Source organism: Malus sylvestris, chromosome 13 (assembly GCF_916048215.2).
Source record: "Malus sylvestris chromosome 13, drMalSylv7.2, whole genome shotgun sequence".
NCBI classification, from domain to species: Eukaryota; Viridiplantae; Streptophyta; class Magnoliopsida; order Rosales; family Rosaceae; genus Malus; species Malus sylvestris.
In genome coordinates, this window is record NC_062272.1 from 40,273,122 (window position 1) to 40,288,866 (window position 15,745).

Genomic DNA, 15,745 nt, shown 5'->3' on the forward strand with positions numbered 1-15,745 from the left:
CCTCACTCATTTTAGCCAAATGTGATGAATTTTTAGGCACCACAAAAAATTGAAGGAAATTTTGTGAAAAACATGTTCATTTGAGCAATGTCAATGGCATGCAATTAACATTTAAAGGCGGAATCATGCTTGTATGCACTCAAACAAAACATTACCCATGAAATTCAAAGCCTAGTAGAAAGGTGAACCAAGACTCAACTCAAGAACAAAGTGAGTTGAGATATTTTATACCTTTGTTGATTCCTCTTTGCATAAGCAAAGGCTAATCATCCAAGGAGAGGGCCTTCATTCCTTGCTTCTTAGTTCCATCGATTTCTTGGAGGAGGATGGTAGAAAGGATTCTCCAAGTTCCCAAAATTGAGAACCTCTAATTTTTCCACACCAAGGAGGGACTTGAAGAAGAGATGAGTGACCTTGGAGGATGAGAGATTGCTAGCTAATCTCCTCCAAGGGGGCCGGCTTCTTAGAGAGAAAAGGAGAGCATTGTGTTCTCATCTTTTCTCTAAAAGAAACCCTAAGGATGAAATGGCTATAAAGTTGCCTTTATACCACCTCACAATGAAGTAGCAAACTTGCAATTAAAGCAAGTTCACTACCCTCCTCTATTTGGCCAGCCTTAAGGGTTTATTGGGCTTTCGAGCCCTTTGTTTATTCAAGTTGTCATACAAGTTGAGTTAATGGGCTTGACATTCAAATCCCATTGGGCCTTGCGGCCCAAAACTAACCTGAGGTCTTTAATGAACTTTATTCGTTTGATTAATTAACATATTAATTAATCCTTGCCATAAATAATTAAACCATTTAATTATCCTTACTCATCTTCGTTGTTTCTTCAATCTCTACCTTACACGGTGTACGATCCATTAGGTTCCTTTTAGCGAGGCAGTGGGCGATTAGAACTCTTTCAAATCGATTGTGAATTGAAACTTACTTTCAATTCTCCCTTTGGTGATTATACACGTTTAGGGCTTCCACAAACCATGAGTGACACCTAGCAGTGTGTCATGGTTACCCAAGCTAATCAGAAGAGGTGGAAAACCTATTCAGTTTAGGATTACAATGCAATATTGTATTTCTCTAATACAATACTCTTGACCACATTGTTTGGTTTGATAGTTTAATCATGTCTACTATCCAATGTGATTCATTTACTTATATGATTACCTTGAATGTGAACGACTTCCTAAATCTCATTCATACTCTGGCCAGAGATTCTTAATCATATCATAGAGTATTCTCCTTCAAACGGTTTGAAGGTTAGAGATCCCTTGTTGCGCATTCACTTGCCTCCATAGCTAAGTGACTTAACCCCAACTATGCCGTGGACACCCTCTGACAGAGTGACTTTGACATGGTCAAAGATCAAGGACCTAACCACAAGACAACTATGATGCCTCAGGTCAAAGGACTACTTTGCATTATCCTAACCATGAGTTCTCATATGACATGAGTATGAGAACTCCTTGTTGATCGTGTTCAGTGGACTCATTCTCTATTGAGCACCTACATGCTTGTCTTGGTGTTAATCACACCAATGACTCGAGACCAGTCACTCTCCCTGAGAGAAGACACAGCACGTACTGATCTTAACGGACTGTCAATACCCAATTGGCAATCCTATGATCAGGAACGTTTATGATATGTATAAGAAAGAGAATGGTCTCATGAATCTAACTTCTTTAAATTACATTCTGCTAATTACATATTCCTTGGACTTATCGTTTAAGCTTATAACATTTATATGAGACGGCTTAAAACAATAATCTTTGCCCTTGATATTAAACTAGATTAGTTTAACATGTGAAATGTCCGTAAAGTATCATCATATGATTGGTTTTAGGGCACATTTCTAACAAAAATACCGTCACCTAATCCATGTTTTCTTGTAGTGAGTGTAATCCTTCTCCTAACCATGTTCTCTATCGGACAAAACTTAAATCAATGCTATTGACTATAGTGCATGGTTTATATAGCTAATTACAATATAATGTTGCTCATTATATATATTATGTTAATACTTTATATTATGGGTTAAATAATCCAAGAATACTATCTTCTAAACAGTTTTCGTAATCCAAGAATACTTAGCAAATATTATATTACCTTCATTGGTAATAGTTAAAAATATCGTCCGTAAACTATTATTTCAATTATTGGAAAGGTATAAGGACTTAAAAAATAAAAATACGGAAATGTATGATGAATGTACCTATAACGGTGTTTAATTGTCAAAAAAAAAAATTATGACAATTTTTTTTTAATTTTCAAGTTGTTAAAAAACATGTAGACGGGTGAAAAAGGGGTAATGGTAAAAAAAAAGATAAACGGGTATTAAACGGTTATGGTTAAATGGGTATGTGGTTATGGGTATGGTTAACCGTTTATAAACGGTTATGGGTATGGGTATAACCGTTTAGGCAATTACCCAACGGGTAAATGGTTATGCAGGTATGAGCATAAACGGTTATAGGTAAATAACCATGGTTACCCACCCGCCATAACCGTTGCCCATCCCTATATGTCACCCTATGCAAAAAATACATAAAAATAATCAGTTGCAAAATAATATTATGTACATGACAAAGAAAATACCAAGAACAAAACTCACAATTTCTATGGCACTCCTTCCACTAGCCATGTCAACCACGGCTCTCTCCAAGCTTCCCTTCCATAAAGTGATGCTTTGTTGATAGTCTTCCACCGATCATAAACACCACTACCATCCCGCCCGCCGCCATTGCAATTTTCTGGAAACTTTGCAATGATTTTATCCCACAAAACCTTCGTATTTTGATTTATGCCAACTGCACCATCTTCGCTAACACAAACCCATGCCAAGCATAAAGCAACATCTTCCTCACAGGTCCAATTATGACCTCTAATATGCTCTCTTGCCATGTTGAACAATTTGGAAATGGAAAGAAATGGTAGAAAGATAAATTGGAAGAATTGTAGGAGAAAATTGAGTTTTGTGTAAATTTTTGAACAAATACATAGGTATTTATAGAGTTTTTGGGTGAATTTTGAGTTAAATAATTTTTTTTTAATTATTTTAGCCGTTGGATTTAAATTTGGGCCGTTAGATCTTTTTTTTTACCATTAGATTTGATTATATTCGATCTCAGCCGTTGGATTCAATAATATATAAATAAATAATTTGAATCTAGGCCGATGGATTAACCAATGGCATGATGATCAAACCTGTTCGATGGAAAGAGCCGTTGGAGCTCTGGGGAACATGACCGATAGACCTACGTGGGTGGGTCCCGGCCGGTCGAAAGGAGCGCATGTTTGGCAAGTCCACGGGCTGGGTTTGGAGCCCAAACGCTGACAACCACTCTCTTTGGTGGGGCCCACTCCGATTTTGGGCTAAATTTTGGGTGGTTTCTAGCCTTAGTTCCCTTTTTAGCATCTAGCCCACCATTGGAGGGAAATTTGGGGGGGGGGGGGGGGAATTTAGCATTTAGCCCACCATTGGAGGTGGTCTAAGGACCCCAAATTGTAGTCTTGGTAGATGATCCACTGAGAAACATAGCTATATACGTATTATACGCGTATATATGCGCATCATGCAAATATTGTTTTCCACATTTTTCAGTAAGACAAAATTCTCCTTTTGCGTACATATTTCTCATTTGGTTTTTCAATCAAAGAAACTTGCCCAAAAGTGTGTAATTTTTGTTGTGCATACAATAATTATTGTGTAAATTTAAAATAAAATCCCAATAGAATTTGGAGATCAAATTCTCATATGTTTGTATTACATGCAATACAAGAAAACCCATTATGATTAGTATAAATAAAAGTACAAGACCAAGAGGTGAAGACACAATTTCCATGCACCTGAACCTTTTTTCTCTCTCTTGCTCCCGTCCCCTCTTTCTCTCTCACCCACCTTTATAATTAGTTTCACAACATGTTATCAGCACGAAGTGTCTACCGAAGGAAAGCCTGCGAAAGCCTTTTCACCATCTTCATCAACATCCAAGTAATCACACCAAACATGTCAAATACTTTTGATCTGAATGATATAAATTCATTAAACCAAACTATCCTCCTATAACCATAGCTATGATGCTCTTGAATTTTATTCAAAGAACTAATTCACGTTTTGGTCATACATAGAATATCAAACATCACTAAACTCAATTTCACTGCTTTGGATGTATCTGAAGCACAAACTACCTCAAGTGGATTGAAGACGTCAAGCTCCATCTCACTGCAAAGGGTATTAGAGCAACCATCAAGGCTACAGATTCCATGACTTTAAATCTTTGAATCAATATAACTCTGAAGTATGTAAATATCAATTGCTACTGAATTATTGTGAAGAAGAGTTGACTGAACAGGATCTCTTGGAAAATACCTATTAGACCTTCCATGCTACGAATATTGTCTTTCAGCAACAATATCAACTGCTGATGAACAACCATCAGTCTTGTTGATTGCTGAGAAGAACAATCAGTCTTCTTTGGAGCACAAAATTTTACTAAATTCTCCAATCTCATATATGTTGTTGGAACTAAATTCGTGCACATTTGCAAATGGAGACGAAATCTATACCAACAACTGCGATGGTACAACTTCCTGCTCTGAGTCCAACTTCAACAGTCTAGCCTCTACCACTATCATGCTTGATTCACTGATGAGGAGTCAAACCTTGCTACAAATTCTTCATATTGCTTCGTTGTGTAATTCCATTTCTGAGTGCCACTGTTTGCACATATTCATATTGATGCCATTCTTGCATATAGAACGTGATATCAAATTATCAACCACTGTTGCTATGGAGATTGAAAATGAAACTAGTTATACAACTTATACTCAAAGCCTCAAAGAGCTAGTTCAATGTTTGTTTTTTAAATAAAATAAGGAGGTTGACAGTTGCTCCTCAATATCAACTCTCAAGGGAGAGATGCTAAACGAAAGAGAGAGAAAGAGAGAGAGAGAGAGGCTAGTAGAGATGCCAAATAGCAGCTCTGGAGCATTTGCCTCTCCTGCAAACATAGTTGTCACTTTTGATGACTCTGAAAGTATGTTGTTAAGGTACATCGTGAATGTAACCGACGTTATTTTACTTAACATATGTAACCTGGCTGCGAAAAAATGAGACAACGAATGTTCCAACTTCTAACAAAAAATGTATGACCTCTTTTCCGCATTAGGGCAATGTTGTTGTTGTAATTATCTAGAAAATAAAAATAAATAAATAAACTGAAAATATGACTTTAGGGCATGCTGGCCGTCACGTGAGGGTGATGTAGTCATGTGCACCGTGTGGAAGCAATAGAGATATAAGGAATTGTGAAGAAACAAAAACCAAATCAACTAGAGTACTAGATAAGATAAGGTGTAAGTGTAAGATGAAAGTGTGAAATACACAACCAGAGCACAAATAATCTAAGTGCAGTCAAGTAGGACAAGTACTAATTATACAACACCCAAGGGTGATCCTACATTTCTGATGTTCTGTCAGAACCACCGTCGAAATCCTCGTGATCCACCAAAGCACTTCTACCTAAAACCTGGAAGGGAGCAAAACAGAAAGTGTGAGTGGGCAAAAACAAAGCTTTTTAAAATCATTTCCTTTCTTAAAAGTTCTAATCCCTCGCCGTAAAACCTGTATAATTTCCCAAAAAATAATAATAATAATAAGTTGTATCAGAAATCATACTCAAGATAAAAATCCATAGAAGCATACCATGCCAAAGTATCTGAATGCAATGCTATAAGTAATCCAAGCAAACTATATCAATGTCAAATATCGCATCAGCCAAATCCCTTTAACTCAATCTGCACGGCTGAGTACATAGCTCATAACTAATCTCAATCATATCAAATCAAATCATGCACACGAGTCGGAACCACCTAAAGTGGTCTGTATGACAAGACTAGGTGTAAAATAAATATGCTCCAGTGCTACGATCACGTGAAGGCTGTGCGAATAATCACAGGTCACCTACGAGTTGGAACCATCTAAAGTGGTATATACGACAAGCATGTGCATCTAACTTGGATCCAAGGTGAGCATATGGAGTAGGAGGTGAACATCACGTGAAAGACTGTGCCTTAACTCTGGGCGGGAGCACTAACACCAGGGTGCAGGTTTATAAGCTTTCAATACATCACATCATATCTCACATAACTGAAGTAACCTCCTATCTTCGATTTATGACCTTACCTGGCACTTACCTGTGCATCCACATCACCAATCATAATTATATGCAACTACTAATGCATAATTAAAATAGGTAGATACTTTGCATGGCATTTCAAAACGTATAATCATTCAAATTCATTTTCTGGGAAAAATCTCAAGTATATAAGTATATACGGAAAACCAAAAGCCCATTCACTGATATGTCAAAGGGTCGTAGCCCCCGAGCCTCGATTGATGGTGTTTGTCCTCAGGATAGGTCTCACCTATATGCAAAATAACTGAGTAAACATTATTTAAAGCACATACACAAAACTAGGAAATAACTTCTCATACATTACTCAAATGGGGTTTTTGAATATACCACCATGATCTACTCAACCTCAGGAACATCCACATATTTTTAGAAAAATTTTCCGACCACCCACGTGTCGCCATGCACGGGCCCAGGCACGGCCAGATGAGCCCCCATGTGCGGCCAAACCTTAACTGAAACTTAACTGCCATTAGGAATATTTCGTTACAACCTTAACAGAAATTAACGGCGTTACCTGACGTCATTAGAATATACTGTCAAACTTGACAGAATATTCCCTTCTTTTTCCTTGGTTCGCTGTAGTCCGGCGCCGGTCGCCGCTGCACTTGCTGGTTTCTGAAAAATATAAAAACCTTCATATCTTCATTTTTACACCAAAATCCTTGAAATTTGTCTCAAAATGAAGCTTAGGACTAGAAGAACAAAACCTTACCACTTCCAAGCCTTGAAATCCATGGGATTTCACCAAAGGAACCTCGATAATCCGGCCAAAATTTGAAACTCGTGAACTGGGACTTCCCGACGCCCAAAACACTTCAACTTTCTTCCCCGAGCTTCGTGAAGATGTTTTAAGGCTTCATATAACCTTAAAACTCCATGAAAACTTCACAATCACGAGTGCATGAACAATACATAAAATTGGGGTTCTTGGGTTCTCGGGTTTTCGAGGGCCACACGTCCAACCAAAACCACTACTCGACTCCTGAGCTTGCAAGGAGTCCAAAACCCACTTAATCTAATATGATTTGATCATGGGATAGCTGCTTTGAAGTTTGTCTGTACAGTTGTGCGGAAATGGAAAGAGGTCCGAGAGGGAGGAGAGAGAAAGAATCCATAGAAGTTGGTTGATGTGTGTGTGTGGTCCAGATTTGTCACCAAACAAAACAATAAAATCTTAAATCCCAATTGGGTCCAAATCTTTAGGAAAGGGATTAATTGGTCACCACATTAAGCTCAAACACACGACACAACTCAACGTCCAAGGGTAATCTAGACAATTCACACCATCGAAAAATTTATTTCAAGACGGGTTGTCACAACTTACCCCCCTTAAGAAAATTTCATCCCCTAAATTTCTACACAACAATTACAATCCACTAATACTCATAAAACAACCTTGGATACATTTCTCCCATCCAGTCCTCTGTCTCCCAAGTGGCTTCTTCCACCGAGTGATTTCTCCACAAAACCTTCACTAGGCGCAATGTCTTATTTCTCAGAACCTTATCTTTCCAATCTAAAATAGTCATTGGCTCCTCATCATAAGTCAAATTCGGATTAATTTCCAAAGGCTGAGGAGGTATCACATGAAAAGGATTTGAGACATAATGACAAAGCATGGAGACATGAAAAACATCATGAAATTTGGACAACTCTGGAGGCAACTCAAGCCTGTAAGCAACCTCACCGACTCGCTTGGTGATCAAATACGGTCCAATGTACCTACGACTCAGCTTACCTTTCTTTCCAAACAACACAACACCTTTCCATGGTGATAGCTTCAGAAATACCCAATCACCTACATTATACATCCTATCAGTAGCATGCCTGTCTGCTAGACTCTTCTGTCGATCCTGGGCTACTTTTAGGTTAGACCTAATCACCTGAATATTCTGAGTAGTCTCCTCAACTATCTCAGGACCCACCAAAACTCTTTCGCTGACCTCTGACCAACATAGAGGTACGCGGCAAGATTTACCGTAAAAAGCCTCGAAAGGTGACATACCAATACTTGAATGAAAGCTGTTGTTGTAGGCATACTCCATTAAATCCAACCGCTTATGCCAAGAGTGTCACCAAACTGCAACACGGAAGATCTCAACATATCTTCCAATGTCTAAATGGTCCTCTCTGATTGTCCATCCGTTTGAGGATGATATGTTGTACTATAAAATAATCTCGAACCAAGAGCTTCCTGGAATGCTATCAAGAATTTAGAAGTTAATCTAGGATCATGATCCGAGATAATACTAACTGGAATCCCATGGTACTTCACGATCTTCGATATAAATAATTCAGCTAATCGACTTAAAGGATATTTCTCCCTCACAGGAATAAAATATGCTGACTTAGTAAGCCAATCAACAATCACCCAAATGCCATCATAACCATTCTGTGTATAAGGAAGCTTGTACACAAAATCCACAGTAATATTTTCCCATTTCCATTGCGAAACGGGAAGTGGCTGCATCAATCCAAAAGGTTTCTTTCTTTCTAATTTGACTTGTTGACAAATGACACACCTACTCACATATCTAGCAATTTCTCTTTTTGTATCCAGCCAATAATAAAATGGTCGAATGGTATGATACATTTTCGTACCTCCTGGATGCATTGCATAAGCTGAAATATGTGCTTCATCAAGAATTGCCTTCTTTAATTCCATATTATTTGGCACATACATTCTACTCTCCTGCATAAGCATGCCATCAGTTTCTCGAATTCTGAAGTCTTTCTTCTTCCCCCGATTCCTTGCTTGAATTATTTCCTAGGTCTCTTCATCATCCCTCTGGGCTTCAAGCACACGATCAAATAAAATTGCCCTGACTTGAAAATTAGCAAGTAAGGCTTCCTCTCGATCTTCCACTCCTAACATCACTCCAGTGGACCTTAATTCCGCAAGAAGAGGAACATGACAAGCATACAAAGTATTAAGTCTAACTGGAGTCTTCCTACTAAGAGCATCAGCCACTACATTCGCACAACCAGGGTGATACTCAATCATGCAATCATAATCACTAAACAACTCAATCCACCTCCGCTGCCGAAGATTAAGATCCCTCTGAGTAAAGAGATACTGAAGACTCTTATGATCCGTGAAGATCTTACATTTCTGACCATAGAGATAATGTCTCCAAATCTTCAAAGCAAAGATGATAGCTACTAACTCCAGATCATGAGTAGGGTAATTCTTCTCATGAGGCTTCAATCGTCGTGAAGCATAAGCAAACACCCTACCATGCTCCATCAACACACAACTGATGCGAAAATTACTTAACACACAAATTAAACCCTCTTGTATCAATTGTAGTAAAGAATGTAAGTAGGAATCGTTCTGGACCGGAGATTAGGAGGGCTTGCTAATAACCTCTAAACTGACTTAAAAACATAAAATTAAGTTTAAAACACCAAACTAGACTCAAAAGATGCAATACAAACTAAAAAGACTCAAAACTAGTTTAAAAGACTCAAAACAGCTTAAAACAATGAATTAGACTCTAAACTGACTCTAGGGATGGTTTTGGACGAAATTAGGTTCTAACTTGACTTAAGACACTTAAAAACACAAATCAAAACAGATTTTGACTAATAAAACACTTTAAAGTAAAGGGGGATTTGATTTTGACGAATTTGAAAACAAAACAAACAGATTGTAAACTAAAACAGATTTTGGACGAATTTGGGTAAACTATGGATGATGGGCTAGCTAGAGGGTTCTTCTCCACACATGACACACTTGCACATAAACCAATTTTCAGTTGTTCTTTCGAGAAATCATGAAACTCAACACCCCAGGTTAATTAAGTCCGCTTAAATTAACCTTCAAGTTCTCCTTAAGTTATTGAATTGGATGGGAAAACGCATACAACAATTCAAGCATTCTTCAAAAGTCCTTTTCGTGAGCAGCACAATAAAGATACAATTAAAGATCATTAAGCGTTATGAAAACTATAAGTATTGACGAGGCATTTGTTACTATGATGAGCATGAAACTCTTGCCAAGAATTCATTTAATGCGATGGTTTTTAAGCAACCTCCACTACTTGTGAATATAAGTTTGTAACTATTAGATGAAACTCCCTTATACTCTAGCATCATATTCATGCATGCAAACTAAGTGTGCACTCTTAATAAACATACAAGAATAAGTTATCAATCAAGCAGTTAAACAAATTGAATTCATAACTTATGAAATCACAACTGAAGGTAATCAATTCATATTGCAAGTACGTTCATGGCTTTGAATTCCCCCCTACCTAAGGGGGGTTTAGTTCCTGATACTCACAAAGCAAAGATAAAAAAATTTAGACTTTGAAAACAAAAGAATGAAAACACCTAAAAACACTCCAACAATCCAACTTGAATGGCAAGCACGTCCAAGGGTCCTCCTTCTTCTCTTTGTTGCGGCACAAGGTGTGGTTTGATGGATGCATATGGATATATGGAAGGGAATGGCTGAATGTGTTTAGTTTGGATGGAGGTTACGGCAAGGAAAGGGAAATGAAGGTGCATGGAATTGTGTTTTTGTTGTGAGAATGTGTAGAATGGTTAAGAAGAAAAGACTCTGCCTTGCGGCAGAATGTTTCTTCCTCCCTTCTCCCTAAACTGTCCCCCCTAGATTTGTCTTTGGATGGATATATTTATAGGCTAGGGAGAGGATGTAGTGGGTGGTGGTAATGAGTGGATGTAGTGGTAGGTGAATGTGTTGGGTGGTTGAAATGAGTGGATGTGTTGGGTGAAATGAGTGGATGTAGTCGTAGGTGAACGTGTTGGGTGGTTGTAATAAGTGGATGTGTTGGGTGAAATGAATGGATGCAGTGGTAGGTGAATGTGTTGGGTAGTTGTAATGAGTGGATGTGTTGGGTGAAATGAGTGGATGTAGTGGTAGGTGAATGGATGTGTTGGGTGAAATGAGTGGATGTAGTGGTAGGTGAATGTGTTGGGTGGTTGTAATGAGTGGATGTGTTGGGTGAAATGAGTGTGCTAAAATGGTTATTTATAGGGAGAGGATGATGCACAAACTTCAAATTTCGTCCATTCCTTTTGTTCCAAGCATATGTTATCCATTCCATGCCCAAAAATGCTCCAAAATGCACTTATTTGCCACATTAACCCTTTGGACCTACAAACACACGAAAATAGCTTAAAATACTAAAATAACTACGAACTAACAACATCAATGCCAAGAAACAAGCTAACTAAGTAGCATAAATATGCTCCTATGAACAACCTCGACCATTTAAGGAAGCATCATTGTAAACCTTAAAATTACCACTATCATCTGGGAGTACCAAAACAAGTGCATGAGTGAGATAATACTTCAACTGCTGAAAACTTTGCTTACAATTATCATCCCACCCAAATTTAACTTCTTTTCTAGTCAACCTCGTTAATGGCAAAGCAATGATTGAAAAATCCTTAACAAACCGTCTATAGTAGCCTGCTAGGCCAAGAAAACTCCGTACCTCAGTGATGGTTCGAGGTTGCTCCAAATTCTCCACAGCTGCCACTTTTTGAGAATCCACTTGAATACCTTGAGCAAAAATGACATGTCCCAAAAATGCCACTTGATTCAACCAAAATTGACATTTGCTAAACTTAGCATACAACTGGTGTTCCCTTAATTTCTTCAACACCAAGGTAAGATGTCGAACATGCTCTACTTTAGACTTAGAGTATACCAAAATATCATCAATAAAAACAATGACAAACCTGTCTATAAATGGCTGTAATACTCGATTCATCAAATCCATGAAAGCTGCTGGTGCATTCGTTAATCTGAATGGCATCACTAGAAACTCATAATGAGCACAACGAGTCCTGAAAGCAGTCTTAGGGACATCCTCACTGCTGATCTTCAATTGGTAATAACCAAACCTCAAATCAATCTTAGAAAACACACTAGCACCTCGAAGCTGATCAAACAAATCGTCTATACTTGGCAATGGATAACAATTTTTAATTGTTACCCGATTTAATTGCCTATAATCAATACATAGCCTCAAAGTCCCGTCTTTCTTCCTTACAAACAAAACTGGAGCTCCCCAGGGTGAAATACTAGGCTGAATAAAACCTTTATCAACTAATTCCTGTAACTGGACTTTCAATTCCCTCAATTCAGCAGGAGCCATTCTATACGAAGTCATCAGGGAATACATTAGGAAAATGTCTGACTACAAGAACATCCTCCACACTACTTGAAGCAGCATCATTCAGCACTATATCAGCTAAATATCCCTGGCAACCTTTCGATAACAACCTTTTTGCACTTACAGCAGAAATAACACCGTGCCTTACCCCACTACGATCACCCACAAAAGTAACTTCAGAAAATCCAGGACGATGGAAAGTAATTGTTTTCCCATAGCAATCTATGTTGGCACGATTATAATGCAACCAATATGTGCCTAAAATCACATCAAAATGAACAATGTCTAATGGGATAAGATTAGCTAGCATAACCACCTCCTCCACCATCACTAGACATCCTGGATATACACAATCAACTTAACACCTCTCCCCTCTAGGCATAGCAAACTCTAAATCATACCCTAGAGGCGTAGGATGAGGTTGCATCACTTGAGCAAATGTATGAGAAATAACAGAATGCATAGCACCACAATCAATTAAAACTCTAGCAAACTGACCAAGAATGTTTAACGTACCCATGATCAAATCCGAATGATATTGAGCACCTTGTATCGAGATATTATTAATATGTCCCTGAGCTTGCTGTCATCCCCCACGACCTCTATTAGCTTGATTACCTCGCCCCTGTACACCTCGTTCCTGACTTGGCTGACAAGATTGCCTTGAAGATCCTGCACTACTGGAAGCAATCTCTACCTGCTAGGGTTGTCCTCCCTGATACTACTGAGATCCACCAGCTGGAATGGAAGGATACGGCGTATACCCTCTAGGATACTGAGAATACCCACTCTGGTAATAGGGATCCTATAAATACTGATACTGCCCTGAAGCATAAGGAGCGGCATGGCCCTGATAATGGTGACCACCACCTCAACCCATATGACCATAACTAGCAGACCTTGGAACTTGCTGGATCTGCGCTGGTGGTGGCATAAAAGGCTGCTGGGGTCTTTGCTAACTCTGGGGACAATTTATAGCTCTATGTCCCATCTGCCCACAAGTAAAACATCTGATGCTGCCTTTCCTACACTCCCCAAAATGCCTATTATTACATCTGCGGCACAAATAAGCACTTCCTCTTCCAACATCTCCTTGCCTCTGGAATCTAGGACCTCCTGAAAATCTACCACCTCTTCTCTAACCAGTGGCACTAAAACCTACGCTAGAAGAGCTGGAACTTGTTCCACTCATTTTAAAGTTCTGACTCTTGCGAGGTACTTGAGAAGACTGACTTTACCTTTATCGTCACGCCTTTGATTCCCATTCTTTTCTTCTTCATCTTCACTCTCGCTGGGCATATTCTCTGAGTCCTCAATCCTCAACAAAATCTCATAAAACTCCTGGTAAGTGTCATAAGGAGTCGAGGTTGCTATAGAATGCCATTTCTTCTTTGTACCCAATCTGAAACGACAAAGCATCTTAACCGAATTAGCAGCAACCTCTGGATGATAACGAGACAAGTCAGTGAATCTCCTATAATACTCATTTGTCGTCATCTTCCCTTACTTTAATTGAGTAAACTCTTGCTTTTTGCGATCAATATACTCAGGGGGAATAAACCTTTTCTAAAACAACTGTTAAATACTTCCCAGTCAGCTGCTTCCTCTGGTGACAACTAATAAGACTCCTGTCTCCACCAGGATGCAGGTTCCGGACCCAAAAACCAGGTAGTCATCTCGACCCACCTATCAAGAGGAAGATTCCCCTGACTCTGCATTACATGGAAAGTCTTCTCAAGATGATTGATCTATTTATCCGCTCCTTCATATCCTTCATTCCCCATAAAATGATTCAGCTTCAGATTATACACAGTCTCAAGATGTGTCCTTTGGGGAGGATGAAGCGAACAATGAATAGCACTAGCTATAGCTTCCCCTAATTTAGCTATATCGGGAAACTAGGCTCAACAGAACGACGTGGATCTCTATGAGGCGACATAATTCTGATGGAAGACATCAAAATAATTAGAAATTCTCAAGATATGTAGGACTGCCAACCTAATGCTCTGATACCATACTGACACACCCAGACCTAAATCAGGACATGCTGGCCGTCACGTGAGGGTGACGTAGCCATGTGCACAGTGTAGAAGCAATAGAGATATAAGGAATTGTGAATAAACAAAAACCAAATCAACTAGAGTACTAGATAACATAAGGTGTAAAAGTAAGATGAAGTGTAAAATACATAACTAGAGCATAAATAATCTAAGTGCAATCAGGCAAGACAAGTACTAATTATACAATACCCAAGGGTGATCCTACATTTATGATGTTCTGTCAGAACGACCGTCGAAATCCTCGTGATCCACCAAAGCACTTCTACCTAAAACCTGGAGGGGCGCAAAAGAAAAAGTGTGAATGGGCAAAAACAAAGCTTTTCAAAATCATTTCATTTCTCAAAAGTTCTAACCCCTCGCCGTAAAACCTGTATAATTTCCCATAAAATAATAATAATAATAATAAGTTGTATCAGAAATCATACTCAAGATAAAAATCCATAGAAGCATACCATGCCAAAGTATCTCAATGCAATGCTATAAGTAATCCAGGCAAACTATATCAATGTCAAATAATGCATCAGCCAAATCCCTCTAATTCAATCTGCACGACTGAGTATATAGCTCATAACTAATCTCAATCATATCAAATCAAATCCTGCACACGAGTCGGAACCACCTAAAGTGGTTTGTATGACAAGACTAGGTGTAAAATAAATATGCTCTAGTGCTACGATCACATGAAGGCTGTGCGAATAATCGCGGGTCACCTACGTGTCGAAACCACCTAAAGTGGTATATATGACAAGCATGTGCACCTAACTTGGATCCAAGGTGAGCATATGGTGCAGGAGGTGAACATCACGTGAAGGACTGTGCCCTAAATCTGGGCGGGAGCACTAACACTAAGGTGCATGTTTATGAGCTTTAAATACATCACATCATATCTCGCATAACTAAAGTAACCTCCTATCTTTGATTTATGAACTTACCTGTGCGTCCGCAACATCAATCATAATTATATGCAACTACTAATGCATAATCAAAATAGGTAGATACTTTGCATGGCATTTCAAAATGTATAATCATTCAAATTCATTTTCTGGGAAAAATCTCAAGTATATAGGTATATACGGAAAACCAAAAGCCCACTCACTGATATGTCGAAGGGTCGTAGCCCCCGAGCCTCGATTGATGGCATTCGTCCTCAGGATAGGTCTCACCTATTTGCGAAATATCTTATTTAAAGCACATACACAAAACTAGGAAATAACTTCTCATACATTACTCAAATGGGATATTTGAATATACCATCCTGATGTACTCAACCTCAGGAACATCCCTATATTTTTAGAAAAATTTTCCGACCATCCAGGCGCCGGCCAAGGCACTGCCAGACGCG